Raw genomic sequence first — 21,859 nt, forward strand, 5'->3', positions numbered from 1 at the left:
TTATGATGCTATATGTATTATATGAATTAGTCCTGCTGTTGAAGATATTAATTAGGATGTTATATGCATGTCACGCCCTGACCTTAGTTATCTTTGTTTTCTTTATTATTTTGGTTTGGTCAGGGTGTGACGAGGGTGGTTTGTTAGTTTTGTATTGTCTAGGGGTTTTTGTATGTCTGTTTTTTTTGTATGTCTAGGGGTTTTGTAATTCTAGGTGTTTATATATCTATGTTTGCCTAAATTGGTTCTCAATCAGAGGCAGCTGTTTATCGTTGTCTCTGATTGGGGACAATATTTAGGTAGCCATATTCCTTGGGTATTTTGTGGGTTCTTATTCTATGTTTAGTTACCTGTCTGCACTACTCATATTTGCTTCACGGTTCATTTTGTTCAGTGTTCTTTCTTTAATAAAGAAGTATGTACGCTCACCACGCTGTGCCTTCGTCTCCTCCGTACAACGACCGTGACAATGTATTATATGAATTAGTTCTGCTATTGATTATATTAATTAGGATGTTATATGTATTATATGAATTAGTCCTGCTGTTGAAGATATTAATTAGGATTTTATGTGTATTATATGAATTAGTTCTGCTATTGAAGATATTAATGATGATGCTATATGATTGTTTTGAGTGGAGTCACAGTATGCTGAATAGAACTGTGTCCCAAATGACACCCTATTCCCTACATAGTGCACTACTGCTACTTATGGACTCTGGTCAAATGTAGTGCACTATATAGGGAATAGGGTGCCATTTGGGATGCTGACTGGCTGTTTACATCCTCCATGTTAATCCATGATCTCCCCATCACTGAGGAGCTGAAAAGCCCTCCATGACTTTTAATGGCCTGGTACGTTGTTGAGGTCATGTCAGTGGTTAGTACAACATGAGACAACCCTCCTCCTTTCTTTATTTTGTTCAGTTGTTCTTTCTCTCTCTCTCATTCCCCCACATTCTATTCCTGTTCTCTCTTTCTCTCTTTCGTTTATTCTTTTAACTTCTTTCAATTACATCTCTCTCCCCCTCTACCTCTCTCTCTCCCTCCCTCCTTTCCCTCCATCTCTCTCTCTACCTCTCTCTCTCCCTCCCTCCTTTCCCTCCATCTCTCTCTCTCTCTCTCTACAGAAGGGTGGTGGTCTGTTTCATGCGGTCCTGGTGAAATCAAATTCGGGGAAGCGGAAATATTCCAATTACAGAGGACTTGTTAAAAGCTGTAAATGACAAAAGGCATTACTCACTGTTTGAAGGGCAGCTAGGCAGGAAGACACACACACACACACACACACACACACACACACACACACACACACACACACACACACACACACACACACACACACACACACACACACACACACACACACACACACACACACACACACACCCAACCCTCGTCCCACCTACTCCAACCCTCTCCCACACTCTTCATCACATCTGGAATCTGCCTCCTCCTTTATGTGGTTCTAGAAGTCTCTTTTTGTGGTTCCACAAAATGGTACCATATTCCCTTTATAGTGCTCTACTCCTGATAGGGTTCCAGGTCAAACGTAGTGCAATACACAGGGAATAGGGTGCCATTTGGGATGCACTCCAAAAACCGACGACTCATTGGATGCGTATGGTGCTCTACTCCTCTCCCTGTTCAGTCATTTCAGGACACTGTGTGAAAGCCAGTTCAATCATGTTGAATTATTGCTTGGATGAAGGCCCTGTGTTAAACTAGTGTCCTGTCCATGGTTGTACTCACACTACAGAAACAGGAGATTGGCTCTTGCCTTATGGGCCGTTTTGGTCAAGGCTACTTATTTTATTGCTGTGATTTGTTTTCATGTTTTCTATATCGAGGCCGTCAATAAATCAATTCACAAAACATATCCTGCATCCTAAATGCCACCCTATTCCCTACATAGGGCTCTACTTTTGACCAGAGCCGTAGGAAATAGGGTACTATTTGGTACCCATACATGATGTGCTGAACATGACTCCTTCCAGAATGTTGCAAGATGCTCAGCGTAATTGGCTCTTGATGATTCTTACACCTGGACCATTGAATGATGTCCTCATATCGTGTATCCTTGGGAAGTATGTCATTGCATCAGGGATAACATATCGGGGATAACATATCTGGGCTAACAAATCGGGGATAACATATCGGAGCTAACATATCGGAGCTAACATATCGGGGCTAATATATCTGGGCTAACATATCGGAGCTAACATATCGGGGCTAACATATCGGGGCTAACATATCGGGGCTAACATATCGGAGCTAACATATCGGGGCTAACATATCGGGGCTAACATATCGGAGCTAACATATCGGGGCTAACATATCGGAGCTAACATATCGGAGCGGAGCTAACATATCGGAGCTAACATATCGGAGCTAACATATCGGAGCTAACATATCGGGGCTAACATATCGGGGGCTAACATACATCGGAGCTAACATATCGGGGCTAACATATCGGGGCTAACATATAATTTTACATTGACATTTTAGTAATTTATCAGATGCTCTTATACAGAACAGGTTACACGAGCAATTCGGGTTAAGTGCCTTGCTCATGGGCACATTGACAGATTTTTCACCTAGTCGGCTCTGGTATACGAACCAGCAACCTTTCGGTTATTGGTCCTACCCTAGGCTAACATATCAGGGGTAACATTTGGTAGCGGCACCGGAAATGCTTTGTTGAAGCCCATCTCAACTTAAATGGGGATAGAGACAGAGCGGAAATAACAAACAATATGCTCACTCCAAAGGTTTAAATGATTAAAACTTGACCTGTTTTAGGGTCAAGAATTTCCTCAGGCTTTGGAGAGAGAAAATTGGAAGTATCTTGTGGCTTCTACAGGTGGCCCTATTGGGTGGTAAGAAGAGGTGAGACACCAAGGAGCCTGAGAAGGGACTAGAAGGCTATTTTTGGATCAAGCTGAGTCAAAGTTGCTATGGGATGCAGATTCAGTTGGGTGGCCATGAGGTTACTACCCGCCTACTCTTCCCTGAAATGCTAACGTGTTGGTTATTGCATTCAACTATTTTAAACACAGCCACCACAAGCCCATGAAACAAAGACAAACTCCCACGAAATACTCACCCTACGGGAAATCCTTCTCAATAACATCAATAATACACACGTCTCTGATTGCTATCGTGATTTTGTGCGTTCGTGTGTAAGTGCATACAATATGTGTGTTGGCGGAATGGGCGCCAGAGTGTATACATTGAGCTGATTGAAGGAAAGAGGTGGACAGGATATAAGGCAGATAGATGGTGACTCAGCAGGTTATGGGTAGGTTCTGGGTTCTACCCTGAGTTCTCTGCCAGCTGCTGAAAGCCAACACTGGTGAGAAAGAAACACACTGCTCACATGGCCCCACTATCAGCCCACACACAGCCATAGACAAACACACACACACACAGGCGCAGGCATACTGTACACACACACAGAGGCACAGACATACACACACAGACGGAGACACACACAGATTCAGAGTTCAGAGACACAAACATGTCTGTCTTAAAATGAGGTATTTCTAGCATATTGACAAGAAAACTCCCCTGTTTCTCTCTCTCTCCCCTCCTCTTCCAACAGCAACAAGCCCTGACCTTGACATACTCTTTCCTCCCTTCCTTTCTCTACTGCTCTATTTGTTCCTCTTTTCTGTACTTTCCCCTCTCTCCTCTCCAAACCACTCATATCCTCCTCGTTCTGCAGTTGTCTCCAGTCATCTTATTCTCCTTCTCAATCCTCCTGAAGCACTAACTCGAGCCACAACCCTAACCTCAGGAATCTGCTAACACATTCAATCCCCTTTCTCATCCCCTTTCTCCCCTTCTCTCCTTTCTTTTCTTCATCTACTCCCCTCCTCTACCTCTCTCCTTCCCTCCCTCCTTTCTTTTCTTCCTCGACTCCCCTCCTTCCCTCATCTCTCCTTTCTTTTCCTCATCTACTTCCCTCCTCTACCTCTCTCCTTCCCTCCTCTCTCCTTTCTTTTCTTCATCTACTCCCCTCCTCTACCTCTCTCCTTCCCTCCTCTCTCCTTTCTTTTCTTCATCGACTCCCTCCTCTACCTCTCTCCTTCCCTCATCTCTCCTTTCTTTTCCTCATCTACTTCCCTCCTCTACCTCTCTCCTTCCCTCCATCTCTCCTTTCTTTTCTTCATCTACTCCCCTCCTCTACCTCTCTCCTTCCCTCATCTCTCCTTCCCTTTTTTTCTTCATCTACTCCCCTCCTCTACCTCTCTCCTTCCTACATCTCTCCTTTCTTTTTCCTCATCTACTCCCCTCCTCTACCTCTCTCCTTCCCTCCTCTGTCCTTTCCTTTCCTCATCTACTCCCCTCCTCTACCTCTCTCCTTCCCTCTTCTACCTCTCTCCTTCCCTCCTCTCTCCTTTCCTTTCCTCATCTACTCCCCTCCTCTACCTCTCTCCTTCCCGCATCTCTCCTTCCCTCCTTTCTTTCCTTTTCATCGACTCCCCTCCTCCTACCTCTCTCCTTCATCCTCATCTCTCCTTTCTACCTCTCTCCTTCCCACATTCTCCTTTCTTTTCCTCGACTCCCCTCCTCTACCTAAATTAAGCATTTTCATTGGACAAAATCAGGCATTTCAGATTCAAAAAGTTTCATCACATTTAATGAGCTATCTGAACAGGACTCCTCCACTTTATCCACCTCTTCTCTTCCACTTTTCCCTCTTGAACATCCCAGGTGGGTTGAACAGGGCCCAGGTGGGTCTGAACAGGACCCAGGTTGGTCTGAACAGGGCCCAGGTGGGTCTGAACTGGACCCAGGTGGGTCTGAACAGGGCCCAGGTGGGTGCTGAACTGGACCCAGGTGGGTATTGAACTGGATTCACCAGGTGCATCATGCTCAGGTGGGTCAAGAACAGAAGGTGGGTTGAACAGGACCCAGGTGGGACAAAACAGGATTTCAGGTGGGTCTGAACAGTTTCATCCCAGGTGGGCTACTGAACAGGACCCAGGTGGGTCTGAACAGGGCCCAGGTGGGTCTGAACAGGGCCCAGGTGGGTCTGAACAGGACCCAGGTGGGTCTGAACAGGGCCCAGACCCAGGTGGGTCTGAACAGGCCCAGGTGGGTCTGAACAGGACCCAGGTGGGTAAGAACAGCAGCATTTCTCCCAGTACTCTGGTAACTACAGAAAGCATCCTGTGTTTCTGTCCACTGGAACAACCACTTAGGTGGGTCCTGCCTCAGTCAACATTGTACTGTTTCTATTTGTTTTCTCTATGGACTGTACCAAAACAACAGGAAGCCAGGGGGTCATCCCAAGGCCATGGTCTATGCCAATAAACAGAGGTTTGTGAATAATCACCACTAATGGTTTGGCCCATTCTACAACTGTATGATTCTACAGATTCTAACAGGCTCTCAAGTGGTTCTTATTACTTTAGAAACGTGTTGAAATGACTTTTCAGTTGAACAGGGCCCAGGTAACTGTCAACAGGTCCCAGGTGGCAGTCTTTATATTCCCATGGCCCAGGTACATGTTACACTATACTATACAAACAATGGGTGTAACAGGACAGGTGTCATCTCAGTAACCTCATCCACCAGTCGCCTCTCTCTAGTACTGAGCCTGGGGAGAGGTCAGCATTTCAGTCCCAGTACATCTGGTAACTCATCCAAAGCATCCTGCTGCTTCTGAGCCTGGGGGAGAGGTCTTAACCTGTCCTGCCTCAGTCAACATTGTACTGTTTGCAGTCATCTCAGTAACCTCATCCACCAGTTGCCTCTCTCTAGCTACTGAGCCTGGGGGAGAGGTCAGCAGTACAGTGCAGTCATCTCAGTAACCTCATCCACCAGGTCTAGCCAAGCCTGGGGGAGAGGTTTGTGAATAATCACCATCTCAGTTTAACCTCATCCACCACTGTATGATTCTACACTGATTCTGGGGGAGAGGTCAAGTGTTCTTATTATTCTTTCGTGTTAAATCATCCATCAGTACACAATACTTACAGCACTAACTGGGGACATAGTCCCAAGACCATGGCAGTCCTTTATATTCCCATCCATACATGTTACACTATACTATGAGCAAACTGGGGGACAGTGTAACAGCAGTACAGTGCAGTCATCTCAGTAACCTCATCCACCAGTCACCTCTCTCTAGCTACTGAGCCTGGGGAGAGGTCAGCAGTACAGTGCAGTCATCTCAGTAACCTCATCCACCAGTCAGCTCTCTCTAGCTACTGAGCCTGGGGGAGAGGTCAGGAGTACAGTGCAGTCATCTCAGTAACCTCATCCACCAGTCGCTCTCTCTAGCTACTGAGCCTGGGGGAGAGGTCAGCAGTACAGTGCAGTCATCTCAGTAACCTCATCCACCAGTCAGCTCTCTCTAGCTACTGAGCCTGGGGGAGAGGTCAGCAGTACAGTGCAGTCATCTCAGTAACCTCATCCACCAGTCGCCTCTCTCTAGCTACTGAGCCTGGGGGAGAGGTCAGGAGTACAGTGCAGTCATCTCAGTAACCTCATCCACCAGTCAGCTCTCTCTAGCTACTGAGCCTGGGGGAGAGGTCAGCAGTACAGTGCAGTCATCTCAGTAACCTCATCCACCAGTCAGCTCTCTCTAGCTACTGAGCCTGGGGGAGAGGTCAGGAGTACAGTGCAGTCATCTCAGTAACCTCATCCACCAGTCGCCTCTCTCTAGCTACTGAGCCTGGGGGAGAGGTCAGGAGTACAGTGCAGTCATCTCAGTAACCTCATCCACCAGTCGCCTCTCTCTAGCTACTGAGCCTGGGGGAGAGGTCAGCAGTACAGTAAACTGAAGTGTTACTCTTCATTCAAAACGTTCAGATAATGTGATTGGACTGTAATGTGGTTCATAGCCATGTAGTCATGTTATCAGCACAGTGTGAGAGGATTGAGTGGATGATTATATAAATATAATCTTATCTTCTGGCTCTGGGTCAAATAGAGAGGACGTGTTTCAGGGGTTGTTATACACATGAATAAAGACTGTCAATCTCAAAGGGAACCCTATTATCTTTATAGTGTAGTCCTGGGGACCATAGGGCTGTGGTCAACATTGGTCTGCTATATAGGGAATAGGGTGCCCTTTGTGACACTGCCAGTGTGTTACTACAAGTGTCAAGGGATTGGTGTGGTAGTGTGTATGTGTGGGATAAGGGTGAGAGGGGAAGAGTGTCGTCATCTCTTCCTCCTTCGTTCCCTCTATCCCTCTCTACGGACGGACACGGATCCCCCCTTTCTCTGGATCTGGCTCAGGGAGGCCGTGGGAAGATTTTCTGTTTCAAAAGAAGAGGGGGAAGAAGAAAAAAGAAAACAAATTCTAAACATAACTGAAACAACATACAGTCCTCTGGTGAAGACATCCACCACGGCTCTATTATTATCAATGGCCAGAGAGGACTAGGTGGAGTTTGGAGGCCTGTAGACCCCACTGTGTGTGTGTGTGTGTGTGTGTGTGTGTGTGTGTGTGTGTGTGTGTGTGTGTGTGTGTGTGTGTGTGTGTGTGTGTGTGTGTGTGTGTGTGTGTGTGTGTGTGTGTGTGTGTGTGTGTGTGTGTGTGTGTGTGTGAGTGAGAGGGGGAGAGAGGGAGATAGAGAGAGAGAGATAGAGAGAGATTGTTTTATTGTTTATTTCACTTTATATATTATATACCTTACTTGCTTTGGCAATGTTAACATATGTTTCCCATGCCAATAAAGCCCCTTGAATTGAATTGAATTGAATTGAGAGAGAGAGAGAGAGAGAGAGAGAGAGCATTCCCTGTAGAGGGACCTGAGCGTGCATATGGACCAGCCTGCTGTTTCACATTCACCACACTTTAACCCTTTCAACCAGTGTGTTTAGAGGGGGAGAGAGACTACAACACAGTGCACTGTGGAGAGTACTGCATGGGAAGCACATCCGTTTGTCTCAGAGGAAGTATCTGTTGGAGAACTATGAGAGGAGAGAGGGAGAGGGACATACCAGTTAGATAGTGTATTGTATGGAGAGATATAGTTCTGATGTGTAGCTCCCAAGTGTCTTAGGGGGACTATATAATACCCATTGGGGAACTATGGGAAGAGGTGGGAGTGAGAAAGAGAAGGAAAAATGAGAGGAAGAAGAAAGGGATGTGGGGGAGAAGATGTGGGGGAGGAGAGAGGTAGCTGTTTCCAATTATAATGTAAAATGAGGTAGACGTTGGGGGGGGGGAGAGGAGGGGAATGAAGGAATGAGACGGATGATTTGCTTACAGATTTCCCTCCATCCCCACTGCTTTCTGTCTCTCTCTACTCCCGTGCGCTCTTCTTATCTCCCTTCCTCCCTCTCTTTCTCTCTCTCTACTCCCGTGCGCTCATCTTATCTCCCTTCCTCCCTCTCTTTTCTCTCTCTCTACTCCCGTGCGCTCATCTTATCTCCCTTCCTCCCTCTCTTTCTCTCTCTCTCTACTCCCGTGCGCTCATCTTATCTCCCTTTCTCCCTCTCTTTCTCTCTCTCTCTACTCCCGTGCGCTCTTCTTATCTCCCTTCCTCTCTCTCTTTCTTTCTCTATTTTTCAGCTGTAAAAGAACAAGAGAAGTGAGTGTCAGGAGGAGAGGAGAATAGGAACAGGCAGGCATGGAGACTACTAAACCATCAAACATTATCCAGCACATATTAGAGAGAGAGGGACAGGCATGGAGACCACTGAACCATCAAACAGTATCCAGCACATATTTGAGAGAGAGGGACACTTGGAGACTACTGAACCATCAAACAGTATCCAGCACATATTAGAGAGAGAGGGACACTTGGAGACTACTGAACACATATTAGGGAGAGAGGGATCAACTGAACCATCAAACAGTATCCAGCACATATTAGGGAGAGAGGGACTGGCACTGAGACTACTAAACCATCAAACAGTATCCAGCACATATTAGAGAGAGGGACACTTGGAGACCACTGAACCATCAAACAGTATCCAGCACATATTAGGGAGAGAGGGACACTTGGAGACTACTGAACCATCAAACAGTATCCAGCACATATTAGGGAGAGAGGGACTGGCACTGAGACTACTAAACCATCAAACAGCATCCAACACATATTAGAGAGAGAGGGACACTTGGAGACTACTGAACCATCAAACAGCATCCAGCACATATTAGAGAGAGAGGGACTGGCACTGAGACTACTGAACCATCAAACATTATCCAACACAGAAAAAGGAAAGAGGGACACATGGGATTGTTCTCAGAGTAATAATTCTATATGGACTTTTCAGAGAATAGTTGTGTACGTTGGAGGGGTCAACTTTTGGGAGGGGGCACAAAGGGAGAGATTGATAGAGAGAGGTATTAAGAGAAAGCGAGTGAAATCTGGCCCTGCAGGCCCCTGTGTAAACACCAGGCTGGTGTGTGAGCGTGTGCGGGGGCGGCGCGCGGTGAGGTGGGGGGTGGAAAGAGGGGTGGGATGGGATGGGGGGAGGGTAGAGGAAGGTTATAAAGTTGTACACCCTTCACATAGGCCTCTCTCACTCTGTCTGTATCTCTCTCTTTCTGTCACACACACACACACACACACACACACACACACACACACACACACACACACACACACACACACACACACACACACACACACACACACACACACACACACACACACACACACACACACACACACACACACACACACACACACACACACACACACACACACACACACACACACACACACACACACACACTGGATGGCTCAATACTTCACTCAGTTGGCCACACAGACACATGCCGGGTCCAGAATTTAAACCATCCCCTTACACACACAAACACACACATCACAAATACAAAGCTCTGCACCTAAATACACATACAGCCAGCCAAGTGTAACAGAGACAGCCTGCCACAACCCACCTTTACACACACACACACAGTCACCACACACATGCACATTTCCAGAATGATCCAGCTTTGTTGCACTGCTTGGCAAAAATACTCTGTTCCTGCTCCCCTGTCTCTCGTCCACATTGATACAAATCATAGATTGATAAGGTACTAAGATGTAGAATGTCTCCATCAAATCCAGTAAGTCATTTAAACTTGTTTATTCTTACCTGTTCGTAGACAAATGTTCAATGATGTATGAAGTTGGAGTTGTTCTTCATCAACTGGTAATACATAAATAATGAAGAAGGTTAACAGGTTAAATATTTCACTTTTAATTCCAATGCTTTTTTTCAAGATACCACAGTGTCATCTTTGGTAGGATAGATGGATTTTCAAGGAAGGTCAGTCTATTATTTTGGATGCATTTTGCATATTTCCCATCACCTAATGAACAACCAAAATACCAGTCTGGTGTTAAGCTTTCTGTGTTGTATTGACGTACCCTGAAAATGACATCTGCTGCTTTAGAATGAACAGTCACATCTCAGTTATTGTTTTCATATCAGCAAAAAATAATCTATTTTCTGTACTTTCAGAGTGGGAGCTGATCAAGGGGTCTAAAATGTAGATATTGCCAGATGTATGTTCACTGTCCGAGGAACAGGCCGTGGAAGCTGCGTGAAGTGTCCAGAACCAGAGGTAATTCAACTGTTCTGTGTTCTTTTTCTCTCTTCCTCTCTGCCTGTCTTGTTGTACATGGAACCTGTTTCACATCCATTCATTAAAAAAACATTAAGATGTCAGCTGCTCATTTGAAGATTTACTCCACATAAACATTTGTTTCTTTTGAGCATTCCAGATTCAGTATGTGGAGGACCTGCTTTATCAGGAGAATCATCTGGAATCTAGAAAAACTGACAATGGGGTCACTGTTCCTGACCTCCCATATGCCCCCTGTCTACTGAGAATATTGCTGTGCTGCAACGTCAAGTGAACCCAACATATACAGCTCTGGAAAAAATGAAGAGACCACTGCAAAATGATCCGTTTCTCTGGTTTTACTATTTATAGCTCTGTGTTTGGGTCCAAATTTCACAGTGGGTGCGAGACACTGTGGCTTGTAGGCCTCTCCAGGTCTCGCACCCACTGTGACATTCGGTTGTCCTGGAAGAAAACGTGCTTCCTTCTGCGCTGACAATGTTTCCCAACTCTGAGGATTGTTTTTTCCAGCAGGACAATGCTTCATGCCACACAGCCAGGTCAATCAAGGTGTGGATGGAGGACCACCAGATCAAGACCCTGAACCAGCCCAATCTCCAGACCTGAACCCCATTGAAAACCTCTGGAATGTGATCAAGAGGAAGATGGATGGTCACAAGCCATCAAACAAAGTCGAGCTGCTTGGATCTTTGCGCCAGGAGTGGCATAAAGTCACCCAACATCAATGTGAAAGAGCAGGCCAAGACGTATGAAAGCTGTGATTGAAAATTAGGGTTATTCCACCAAATATTGATTTCTGAACTCTTCCTAAGTTAAAACATTAGTATTGTGTTGTTTAAAATGAATATGAACTTATTTCCTTTGCATTATTCAAGGTCTGACAACACTGCATCTTTTTTTATATTTTGACCAATTGTCAGTTTCTGCAAATAAATTCTCTAAATGACAATATTTTTACTTGGAATTTGGGAGAAATGTCAGTAGTTTATAGAATAAAACAAACATTTTAATTTTACCCAAACACATACCAATAAAGAGTAACTCATACCTATAAATTTACATGCATGCTCTTCAGTTAGTTACAGTGCCTTGCGAAAGTATTCGGCCCCCTTGAACTTTGCGACCTTTTGCCACATTTCAGGCTTCAAACATAAAGATATAAAACTGTATTTTTTTGTGAAGAATCAACAACAAGTGGGACACAATCATGAAGTGGAACGACATTTATTGGATATTTCAAACTTTTAACAAATCAAAAACTGAAAAATTGGGCGTGCAAAATTATTCAGCCCCCTTAAGTTAATACTTTGTAGCGCCACCTTTTGCTGCGATTACAGCTGTAAGTCGCTTGAGGTATGTCTCTATCAGTTTTGCACATCGAGAGACTGAAATGTTTTCCCATTCCTCCTTGCAAAACAGCTCAAGCTCAGTGAGGTTGGATGGAGAGCATTTGTGAACAGCAGTTTTCAGTTCTTTCCACAGATTCTTGATTGGATTCAGGTCTGGACTTTGACTTGGCCATTCTAACACCTGGATATGTTTATTTTTGAACCATTCCATTGTAGATTTTGCTTTATGTTTTGGATCATTGTCTTGTTGGAAGACAAATCTCCGTCCCAGTCTCAGGTCTTTTGCAGACTCCATCAGGTTTTCTTCCAGAATGGTCCTGTATTTGGCTCCATCCATCTTCCCATCAATTTTAACCATCTTCCCTGTCCCTGCTGAAGAAAAGCAGGCCCAAACCATGATGCTGCCACTACCATGTTTGACAGTGGGTATGGTGTGTTCAGGGTGATGAGCTGTGTTGCTTTTACGCCAAACATAACATTTTGCATTGTTGCTAAAACGTTTTGGTTTCATCTGACCAGAGCACCTTCTTCCACATGTTTGGTGTGTCTCCCAGGTGGCTTGTGGCAAACTTTAAACTACACTTTTTATGGATATCTTTAAGAAATGTCTTTCTTCTTGCCACTCTTCCATAAAGGCCAGATTTGTGCAATATACGACTGATTGTTGTCCTATGGACAGAGTCTCCCACCTCAGCTGTAGATCTCTGCAGTTCATCCAGAGTGATCATGGGCCTCTTGGCTGCATCTGTGATCAGTCTTCTCCTTGTATGAGCTGAAAGTTTAGAGGGACGGCCAGGTCTTGGTAGATTTGCAGTGGTCTGATACTCCTTCCATTTCAATATTATCGCTTGCACAGTGCTCCTTGGGATGTTTAAAACTTGGGAAATCTTTTTGTATCCAAATCCGGCTTTAAACTTCTTCACAACAGTATCTCGGACCTGCCTGGTGTGTTCCTTGTTCTTCATGATGCTCTCTGCGCTTTTAACGGACCTCTGAGACTATCACAGTGCAGGTGCATTTATACGGAGACTTGATTACACACAGGTGGATTGTATTTATCATCATTAGTCATTTAGGTCAACATTGGATCATTCAGAGATCCTCACTGAACTTCTGGAGAGTGTTTGCTGCACTGAAAGTAAAGGGGCTGAATAATTTTGCACGCCCAATTTTTCAGTTTTTGATTTGTTAAAAAAGTTTGAAATATCCAATAAATGTCATTCCACTTCATGATTGTGTCCCACTTGTTGTTGATTCTTCACAAAAAAATACAGTTTTATATATTTATGTTTGAAGCCTGAAATGTGGCAAAAGGTCGCAAAATTCAAGGGGGCCGCATACTTTCGCAATGCACTGTATGTGTTATTTCATAGTTTTGATGTCTTCACTCTTATTCTACAATGTTGAAAATAGTAAAAATAAAGAAAAACCCTTGAATGAGTATGTGTGTCCAAGCTTTTGACTGGTGCTGTACATGCGCACGCACACGCACACACACACCGACTATGGATGAGGGGATTTCCAGCCCACTCTGCACCACAGCTGCAAGACTGCGCCTGGCGAGCCGCCGATTTGACGCACTCTGATGACCTCATCGAAAGGGGAGCGACTGTCAAAACAAACCGCACACGCTCCGGAACACACACCGAGAAGGACACACACACATACTGACACACAGACAGACACACAGGCACACACACACACATACGGACACACAGACAGACACACAGGCACACACACACATATGGACAAACAGACAGACACACAGGCACACACACACATATGGACAAACAGACAGACACACAGACACACACACGTCTGTGAGACGAAGGCTTCAGACTATGCTTGGCCTAAGCACACTCAGTACACTGTTCACACAGCCAATCAGTAATAGCGGTGTCATGGTGCTTAGTCTAGGAAACAGCAGTGTATAGCACACCAAAAGGTTGTGCATTAGCTTTTGGTGAGGATATGAGGGAGAGGAGGATGACTGAAAGATGAAGATCCCTAGCAGAGAAATGTACGAGACCCCCTCCTTGTATCTTCAACATTCCCATACCCCCCCTCTCTAGAACATTCCAATGTTCTAACTTTCCCAGGTCAGTTAAGGGAATTGCGTCTAGCGAAATGGGGAACGTCGGTACGTCAAGGTCGGAGTTATTAGCAAGTTGGGATTAGGAGGGGAAGTAGTTTCTCCCCTGTTGCCTTCAAGGAATAATTACACTTTTACTGCTGGGTCTGACAAGTGATTCTTAAATTCTTAAGCTCTCCTCAGCATGAGAGAGTTAATAAATGATGGGGCTGTGTTGGGACAATAAGGGGAATATGGATAATAAGGGGAATAGGGACAATAAGGGGAATAGGGACAATAAGGGGAATAGGGACAATAAGGGGAATAGGGACAATAAGGGGAATAGGGATAATAAGGGGAAATGAGACAATAAGGGGAATAGGGAAAATAAGGGGAAATGTGACAATAAGGGGAATAGGGATAAAAAGGGGAATAGGAACAATAGGGGGAATATGGTCAATAAGGGGAAATGAGACAATAAGGGGAATAGGAATAATAAGGGGAATAGGGACAATAAGGGGAAATGAGACAATAAGGGGAATAGGGACAATAAGGGGAAATGAGACAATAAGGGGAATAGGGAAAATAAGGGGAATAGGGATAATAAGGGGAATAGGGACAATAAGGGGAATAGGGAGGAGTTGTATGGAGTGGGAACAGAGGAGGATAGTGGGAAGGAAGGTTGGAGGTTGTTCATCATAGTTCCTCTTCTCTACTAACTCCACTTCAGGAGGGAGTCTGAACTGCTAGAAGCCAAAGGGTGGAGAATGAAAGAGAACAAGAAAGAAGAGAGCGAGAAAGAGAGAGAGAAAGAGGAGACAGAGACAGATAAAGAAGAAACAGGGAGAATAAGGGTTCTCATTAAAAATCTTTGGTCCCAGATCTGACCTCTCTATGGGGCTTCTGGCCTTAGTATGAGAGGATGGATTGAGGGACAATAAGGGAATAGGACAATAAGGGGAATAGGGGAATAAGAAAGAGAGGAAGGTGAGAAAAGAAGAGGTGGAGAGGACAATAAGGTGGGGGAATAGGGAGGAGGTGGAGAGAGAGGAGGTGGAGAGAGAAGAGATAGAGGGAGGTGGAGAGAAAGAGAGAGAGGTGGAGAGAAAGAGAGATCAGGTGGAGGAGAGAAAGAGAGAGAGGTGGAGAGAAAGAGAGAGAGGTGGAGAGAAAGAGAGAGGAGGTGGAGAGAAAGAGAGAGTGTTCATCATAGTTCCTCTACTCTACTAACTCCACTTCAGGTGGAGAGAACTGCTAGAAGAGAGGTGGAGAGAAAGAGAACAAGAGGTGGAGAGAGAAAAGAGAAAGGTGGAGAGAGACAGAGGCAGATAAAGAAGAAACAGGGAGAAGAATGGTTCTCAGGTGGAAAGAGAGGGGTCTGGCCTTAGTATGAGAGAGACGGAGGTTGAGAGGAAGAGAAAAGAGAGAGGTGGAGAGAAGGTGGAGAGAAAGAGAGGTGGAGAGAGAAGAGGTGGAGAGAGAGAGGTGGAGAGAGAAGAGAGGTGGAGAGAAGGAGAGAGGTGGAAGAGAGAGAGAGGTGGAGAGAAAGAGAGAGAGGTGGAGAGAAAGAGAGAGAGAGGTGGAGAGAAAGAGAGAGAGGTGGAGAGAAAGAGAGAGAGAGGTGGAGAGAAGAGAGAGAGAGGTGGAGAGAAAGAGAGAGAGAGGTGGAGAGAAAGAGAGAGAGAGGTGGAGAGAAAGAGAGAGAGAGGTGGAGAGAGAGAGAGAGAGGTGGAGAGAGAGAGAGAGAGGTGGAGAGAAAGAGAGAGAGAGAGAGGTGGAGGGAAAGAGAGAAAGAGAGAAAGAGAGAGGTGGAGAGAAAGAGAGAAAGAGAGAGAGGTGGAGAGGTGGAGAGAGAGGTGGAGAGAAAGAGAGAGAGGTGGAGAGAAAGAGAGAAAGAGAGAGAGGTGGAGAGAAAAGAGAGAGGTGGAGAGAAAGAGAGAGAGAGGTGGAGAGAAAGAGAGAGAGGTGGAGAGAAAGAGAGAGAGGTGGAGAGAAAGAAAGAGAGGTGGAGAGAAAGAGACATTGGTGGAGAGAAAGCGAGGTGGAGAGAAAGAGAGAGAGAGAGGTGGAGAGAGAGAGAGAGAGGTGGAGAGAGAGAGAGGTGGAGAGAGAGAGAGAGGTGGAGAGAAAGAGAGAGAGAGAGGTGGAGAGAAAGAGAGAGAGAGAGAGAAGAGAGAGATGGAGAGAAAGAGAGAGAGAGAGGTGGAGAGAAAGAGAGAGGTGGAGAGAAAGAGAGAGAGGTGGAGAGAAAGAGAGAGAGAGGTGGAAGAGAAAGAGAGAGAGGTGGAGAGAAAGAGGGCCAGTTGCTTTACTGACGTCATGAAAGTGGTGGAATTAGAAAATGAAAAATCTCCCTCTTCTCTTTTCGTTTCACATTTGGCCGTTCCGCTTTCTTTCCTCCCATTCTCTCTCTCTTTCCTTAGTTCATTTCTCATATTTTATGAGCCAGTGCTCTTTGGAAATCTTGCTCAGCATTTGTGTCTGAATCTCTCAACTCACTTTGGCACAACTCTGTTTTTCCACACTAATTGCACACAAATGGCTGCTAAAATGAGCAATGAGGCCCCAGCGTGGGTCCACCCTTGACACAAAATGGCTGATGTTGATTGGCTCTGGCCTCCTTTGGTGTTACTCAACCCTTCTGTGCACCTCAACTTGGGCCAGAAGTTTATATTGGCCAGGAAAAGGTTACACAACTCCAGGCCCTAGTTGTGTAACTCATGAATTGGGCTAGGATTTGTCTTTGTCTGGTAACTTAGCCTGGAAAAACTCTAAGTGTAACTCAATATTCCATTTGCTGTTATAGATGACTGGCCTACTCTAACAAAACTAGCAGCCATCACAAACAACTACAGTATAATTAAAAACAAAAACACTGAAATTACCATACAGCATCAACAGAGTTATTATTTGAGGCCTGTTATATTTAGGCCAGTGGTTTCACAGTACATTGAGAACCATGTCTGCTCTGTGGAAGCTATTATAGATTACACCCATTACCAGGCCATTGTCGACATCCTCGGGACACTAAGGAAAGAGATTCAACTAGTCTGGTCCCAGATCTGTTTGTGATGTCTTGCCAACTCCTATGGTCATTGAAAAGAGCAGAAACAGCTCAACATACTCAGGACACTAAGCACAGAGTAGCTATGGACACAAATATATACCACGAGTTAAGGACTCATCCAGGTTCTGCACTCACACATCATCTGTTGTGTTTGTTGACTTTGACTCTGAGAGAAAAAAAGGGAGTAAGATAAATAGTAGGATAGAAGATAGGGTATTGTGTATAGAGAGAGAGAGAGAGAGAGAGAGAGAGAGAGAGAGAGAGAGGCAAGAGAGAGAGAGAGAGAGAGAGAGAGAGAGAGAGAGAGAGAGAGTTTTTATGTTGTGCTGTAGATTTTCTGTAATGTTGTAGATATTTTGTTCACTTAACTTGTAGGCTCAGCTCTCTTGTATAATAATTATAATATTTAAGACATCCTAAAACACCCAGACAGTACATTTCAGAATTTCATGGAACTGTCATTCAGTTTATTTTCAACAAAAGAACATCTTTCCACCCAATGTGGATGGCATTTTATGTGTGTGTCCCATTTGCATTCATTTGGTCATTGTACAGTCTTCAGATCCCTGCGCAGCGGATACATACACAGGCCTCAGACTGTAACCTCTCTGTCATCAACCTCCATATAAACTCTCTGTCATCAACCTCCATGTAACCTCTCTGTCATCAACCTCCATGTAACCTCTCTGTCATCTACCTCCATGTAACCTCTCTGTCATCAACCTCCATGTAACCTCTCTGTCATCAAACTCCATGTAACCTCTCTGTCATCTACCTCCATGTAACCTCTCTGTCATCTACCTCCATGTAACCTCTCTGTCATTTACCTCCATGTAACATCTGTTCCACCTCCATGTAACCTCTCTGTCATCTACCTCCATGTAACCTCTCTGTCATCTACCTCCATGTAACCTCTCTGTCATCTACCTCCATGTAACCTCTCTGTCATCAACCTCCATGTAACCTCTCTGTCATCAACCTCCATGTAACCTCTCTGTCATCAACCTCCATGTAACCTCTCTCTCATCATCCTCCATGTAACCTCTCTTTCATCAATCTCCATGTAACCTCTCTGTCATCAACCTCCATATAACCTCTCTGTCATCTACTTTCATGTTATCTGTTATAATCTCCACCCGGCACAGCCAGAAGAGGACTGGCCACCCCACATAACCTGGTTCCTTTCTAGATGCTTCCTAGGTTTTGGCCTTTCTAGGGAGTTTTTCCTAGCCACCGTGCTTCTACACCTGCATTGCTTGTTGTTTGGGGTTTTAGGCTGGGTTTCTGTACAGCACTTTGAGATATCAGCTGATGTACGAAGGGCTATATAAATAAATGTGATTTGATCTCTCTGTCATCTACCTCCATGTAACCTGTCTGTCATCTACCTCCATGTAACCTTTCTGTCAAATACCTCCATGTAACATCTCTGTCATCTATCTCCATATAACCTCTCTGTCATCTATCTCCATATTATCTCTCTGTCATCAACCTCCATATAACCTCTCTGTCATCTACCTCCATATAACCTCTCTGTCATCTATCTCCATATAACCTCTCTGTCATCTATCTCCATATAACCTCTCTGTCATCTACCTCCATATAACCTCTCTGTCATCAATCTCCATATAATCTCTCTGTCATCAATCTCCATATAACCTCTCTGTCATCAATCTCCATATAACCTCTCTGTCATCTATCTCCATATAACCTCTCTGTCATCAATCTCCATGTAACCTCTCTGTCATCTATCTCCATATAACCTCTCTGTCATCAATCTCCATATAACCTCTCTGTCATCTACCTCCATGTAACCTCTCTGTCTTCAACCTCATGCATAGTGAATGTACATGGAATGCACACAAGACAACAGATCAGTTTGAGTGGCATTGTATTCTCTGCAATGCTTCTGTGTGACTCCAATCCATTGTGTATTCTGTGCCTTCCATGCTTCTTACAGTTAGCAGAGTACAGTCTCTGCCTGTCTGCACCAGACAGCACCTCCACATTCCTCTACAATCTCCTCATAGTGAAATGACTGTGTGTATACTGTATGCAGGGCTCCTGAGTGGCGCAGCGTACTAAGGCACTGCATCTCAATGCTAGAAGTGTCACTACAGACCCTGGTTTGATTCCAGGCTGTATCACAACTGGCTGTGATTGGCAGTCCCATAGGGCGGGGAACAGTTGTCCAGGTTAGTGGTAGGCCGAGGTAGGCCGTCATTGTCAATAAGCATTTGTTCTCAACTGACTTGCCTAACTAAATAAAAAATAAATGCATTGTGTATTATTTGCCATGATTTGTTGGGCTGCAGTCTGAGTTTTAAACCAGTGGAGCAGCTAGTCTGGTAATGACAGATGATGTGTCTATTGTCCGGGGCGACGCCCTGACGTTGAGTTCTGTCCTTTTAGTCTTGTTGTGTGTGTTGTTTTAGTCTTTCACTGTCACTAATGATGTGCTAATCTCACTGCAACACTACTGTAAAGACACCAGCGTGTTATGTTGCTTCACACACACATACTTGTGCACACACACACACACACATCACATGCAAGTAAAAGTGTGCAAACACACACAAAATAATAACAGGCACACATGCACACACACACCCACAGGTTTTCCCTTCCTGGCTCCAGAGTTACTGCCCCACAGGGACAAGAGAATGTTGGACCCCCTGTGTCTTTAATGACTGTCACTGAGAGAGGAGCTTCAGCAGTCATTGTCATCTGGTGAAAAGATGCTTGACACCCCGCTCTCTCTCTCTCTTTACCTCCCTGTCGCCTTCCCTCCTTCCTCTTTAGGATGTATTTATTGGAAAGGGTACAAAGTCAAGAACAGTCAGCAAACATTATTTTGTTCTCCCTCTTTTCTTTCTCTCTCTCTCTCTATCTTGTTCTGCCGGTTCTCTGTAGAGGGCTCTAGTCAAGAGCCATTAGCAAATATTACCACTCTTCTTCTCCCTCTCTCATTCTCTCTGTCTTCCTATCTCTCATTCCCTCTTCCATTTTAGTTTGATCTATCTCTCTCTCTGTCTCTCTCTCTCTCTCTCTCTCTCTCTGTCTCTCTCTCTCCCTCTCTCTCTCTCTCTCTCTCTCTCTCTCTCTCTCTCTCTCTCTGTTTTGGTTACATTCAGTACACTTCTCCTGTTTTGCTCATCTGCCTTTTATTAACATTAAACCCACCTTCTGCACCTGCTTCCTGACTCCCAGTATAAATGTTACAAAGTATTTTAATCTGTTGTGTTAAAAAGTAATACAATCTATTCACCCCAAATATCCTGTGTTGTATCAACCTCATTAATCAAAATCAAATCCCCTAGCTAGTGTAACTAGCGGCCGGGTTCAGGCCATTTTAGCCCTGTATGTTTCCTCGCGTCTGTTTTCAGACATTTTGTTTTCTCTTGGGCCCAGGAGGGCGAACCAGAAGTCTAGACGCCGGTCGGGGAGTGTGGTGGTTGAGGTTTGTCTTATCAGATCACAACGTTCCATTTGACTTATTCTGGAGGAACCGTTACTGTCACGCTGCTAGTATTCACCCTGAAAGTTTGTTTTCTCAGATAAAAAGAAAGGAACGTAGTTTTCTCTTCCATACCAAGCGAACAACTAGCTGCTTTGCTTAGCAATGTTATTGTTCTCTGTGGACTGGCTCAAAATGGCCACCGACCTTGCAAGTAAAAAATCTAGCACTTGACCCTAATTGCTCCTGTAAATTGCTCTGGATAATGAAAATGACCTTCGGCATTTAGTGAAGTATCCGGCTAGGCATTATGGGTAGGCTTTGTTGCTGTAGAAAGTAGGTAGTAAACCACATTCTAATTCTATGAACTGTATCTCACTTCCCAGTTCTGGAACACTATTTACACACCATCACTTTGAGAGATCGCAGCCCTGAGAACTGGACGACTGAAGATATTGTTTAAATGTTCATAATCCAAATAGTAATTCATTTCTCTCGAGTATCTTAGTCACAGATCTCAATTAATGTCTCTGAAACCCTCTTGAGCTGTCTAACACTACGGTTCTGTTAGGGCAGGCATCGGGTAGACACACACACACACACACACACACACACACACACAGAGAGAGAGAGAGATACGGATCTGAACTACGAGGAAGCTCCAACTCCGTGTGTCTTGGGAAAGGTTGCAGGAGTATAAGCAACGTAGCGGAGACAGTGGTGGGAATGTTTAGGATGCAGTGTGTGTGTGGGTAGAGAACAGTTTATTCATTGTATAGATTAGTTGCTTTGTACAGGATGTCTTGTCAACTTTGTCAACTTTGTGCACTTAGGATGTCGTCCTCCCTTCAGCAAAGCCTTAGGCCTACAAATCTCAATGCTGAAGTTGACAAGTTCAGTTAACACTCCTCTCCCTCTTCCCTTCCATTCTTGTCTCTTGAATTCTGAGTAAATCACAAGTCTGGTGCCTCAGAAGAGTATTTATCCCTCTCTGGCTCCTTTTTGAGGGACATACTCACACAGTCATTTGTTTTGAAAGGAGATGGATCCAACAAGAAAAAAAGCACCCGACCAACGTCTTTTGGTTTAATCCAACCGTCATGCTGGTGGTGTGTTGGCTGAGTTAGGAGAGCCGTGTGTCTATGTGTGTGTTGACTGAGTTACGAGCACTGTGTGTGTGTGTGTGTGTGTGTGTGTGTGTGTGTGTGTGTGTGTGTGTGTGTGTGTGTGTGTGTGTGTGTGTGTGTGTGTGTGTGTGTGCGTGCGTGCGTGCGTGCGTGTGTGTGTGTGTGCGTGTGTGCGTGTGTGTGTGTGTGTGCGTGTGTGTTGTGCTACATAAAGAATA

At 44.8% G+C, this 21,859-nt stretch overlaps 1 long non-coding RNA gene across 2 annotated transcripts; it reads left to right on the forward strand.

The window, feature by feature from the left end:
• The first annotated feature begins 9,840 nt into the window (after positions 1–9,840).
• On the forward strand, positions 9,841–13,360 carry LOC135535057 (uncharacterized). Of its 2 annotated transcripts, none has more exons than XR_010454806.1 (4): positions 9,841–10,048; positions 10,206–10,251; positions 10,447–10,549; positions 10,702–13,360. It is a non-coding gene; the product is annotated as an uncharacterized LOC135535057 (long non-coding RNA). The 2 variants fall into 2 exon arrangements; XR_010454801.1 differs by having other exon boundaries at positions 9,852–10,048; positions 10,710–13,360.
• Positions 13,361–21,859: the final 8,499 nt, after the last annotated feature.

This window comes from Oncorhynchus masou, chromosome 5 (assembly GCF_036934945.1).
Source record: "Oncorhynchus masou masou isolate Uvic2021 chromosome 5, UVic_Omas_1.1, whole genome shotgun sequence".
NCBI lineage: Eukaryota > Metazoa > Chordata > Actinopteri > Salmoniformes > Salmonidae > Oncorhynchus > Oncorhynchus masou.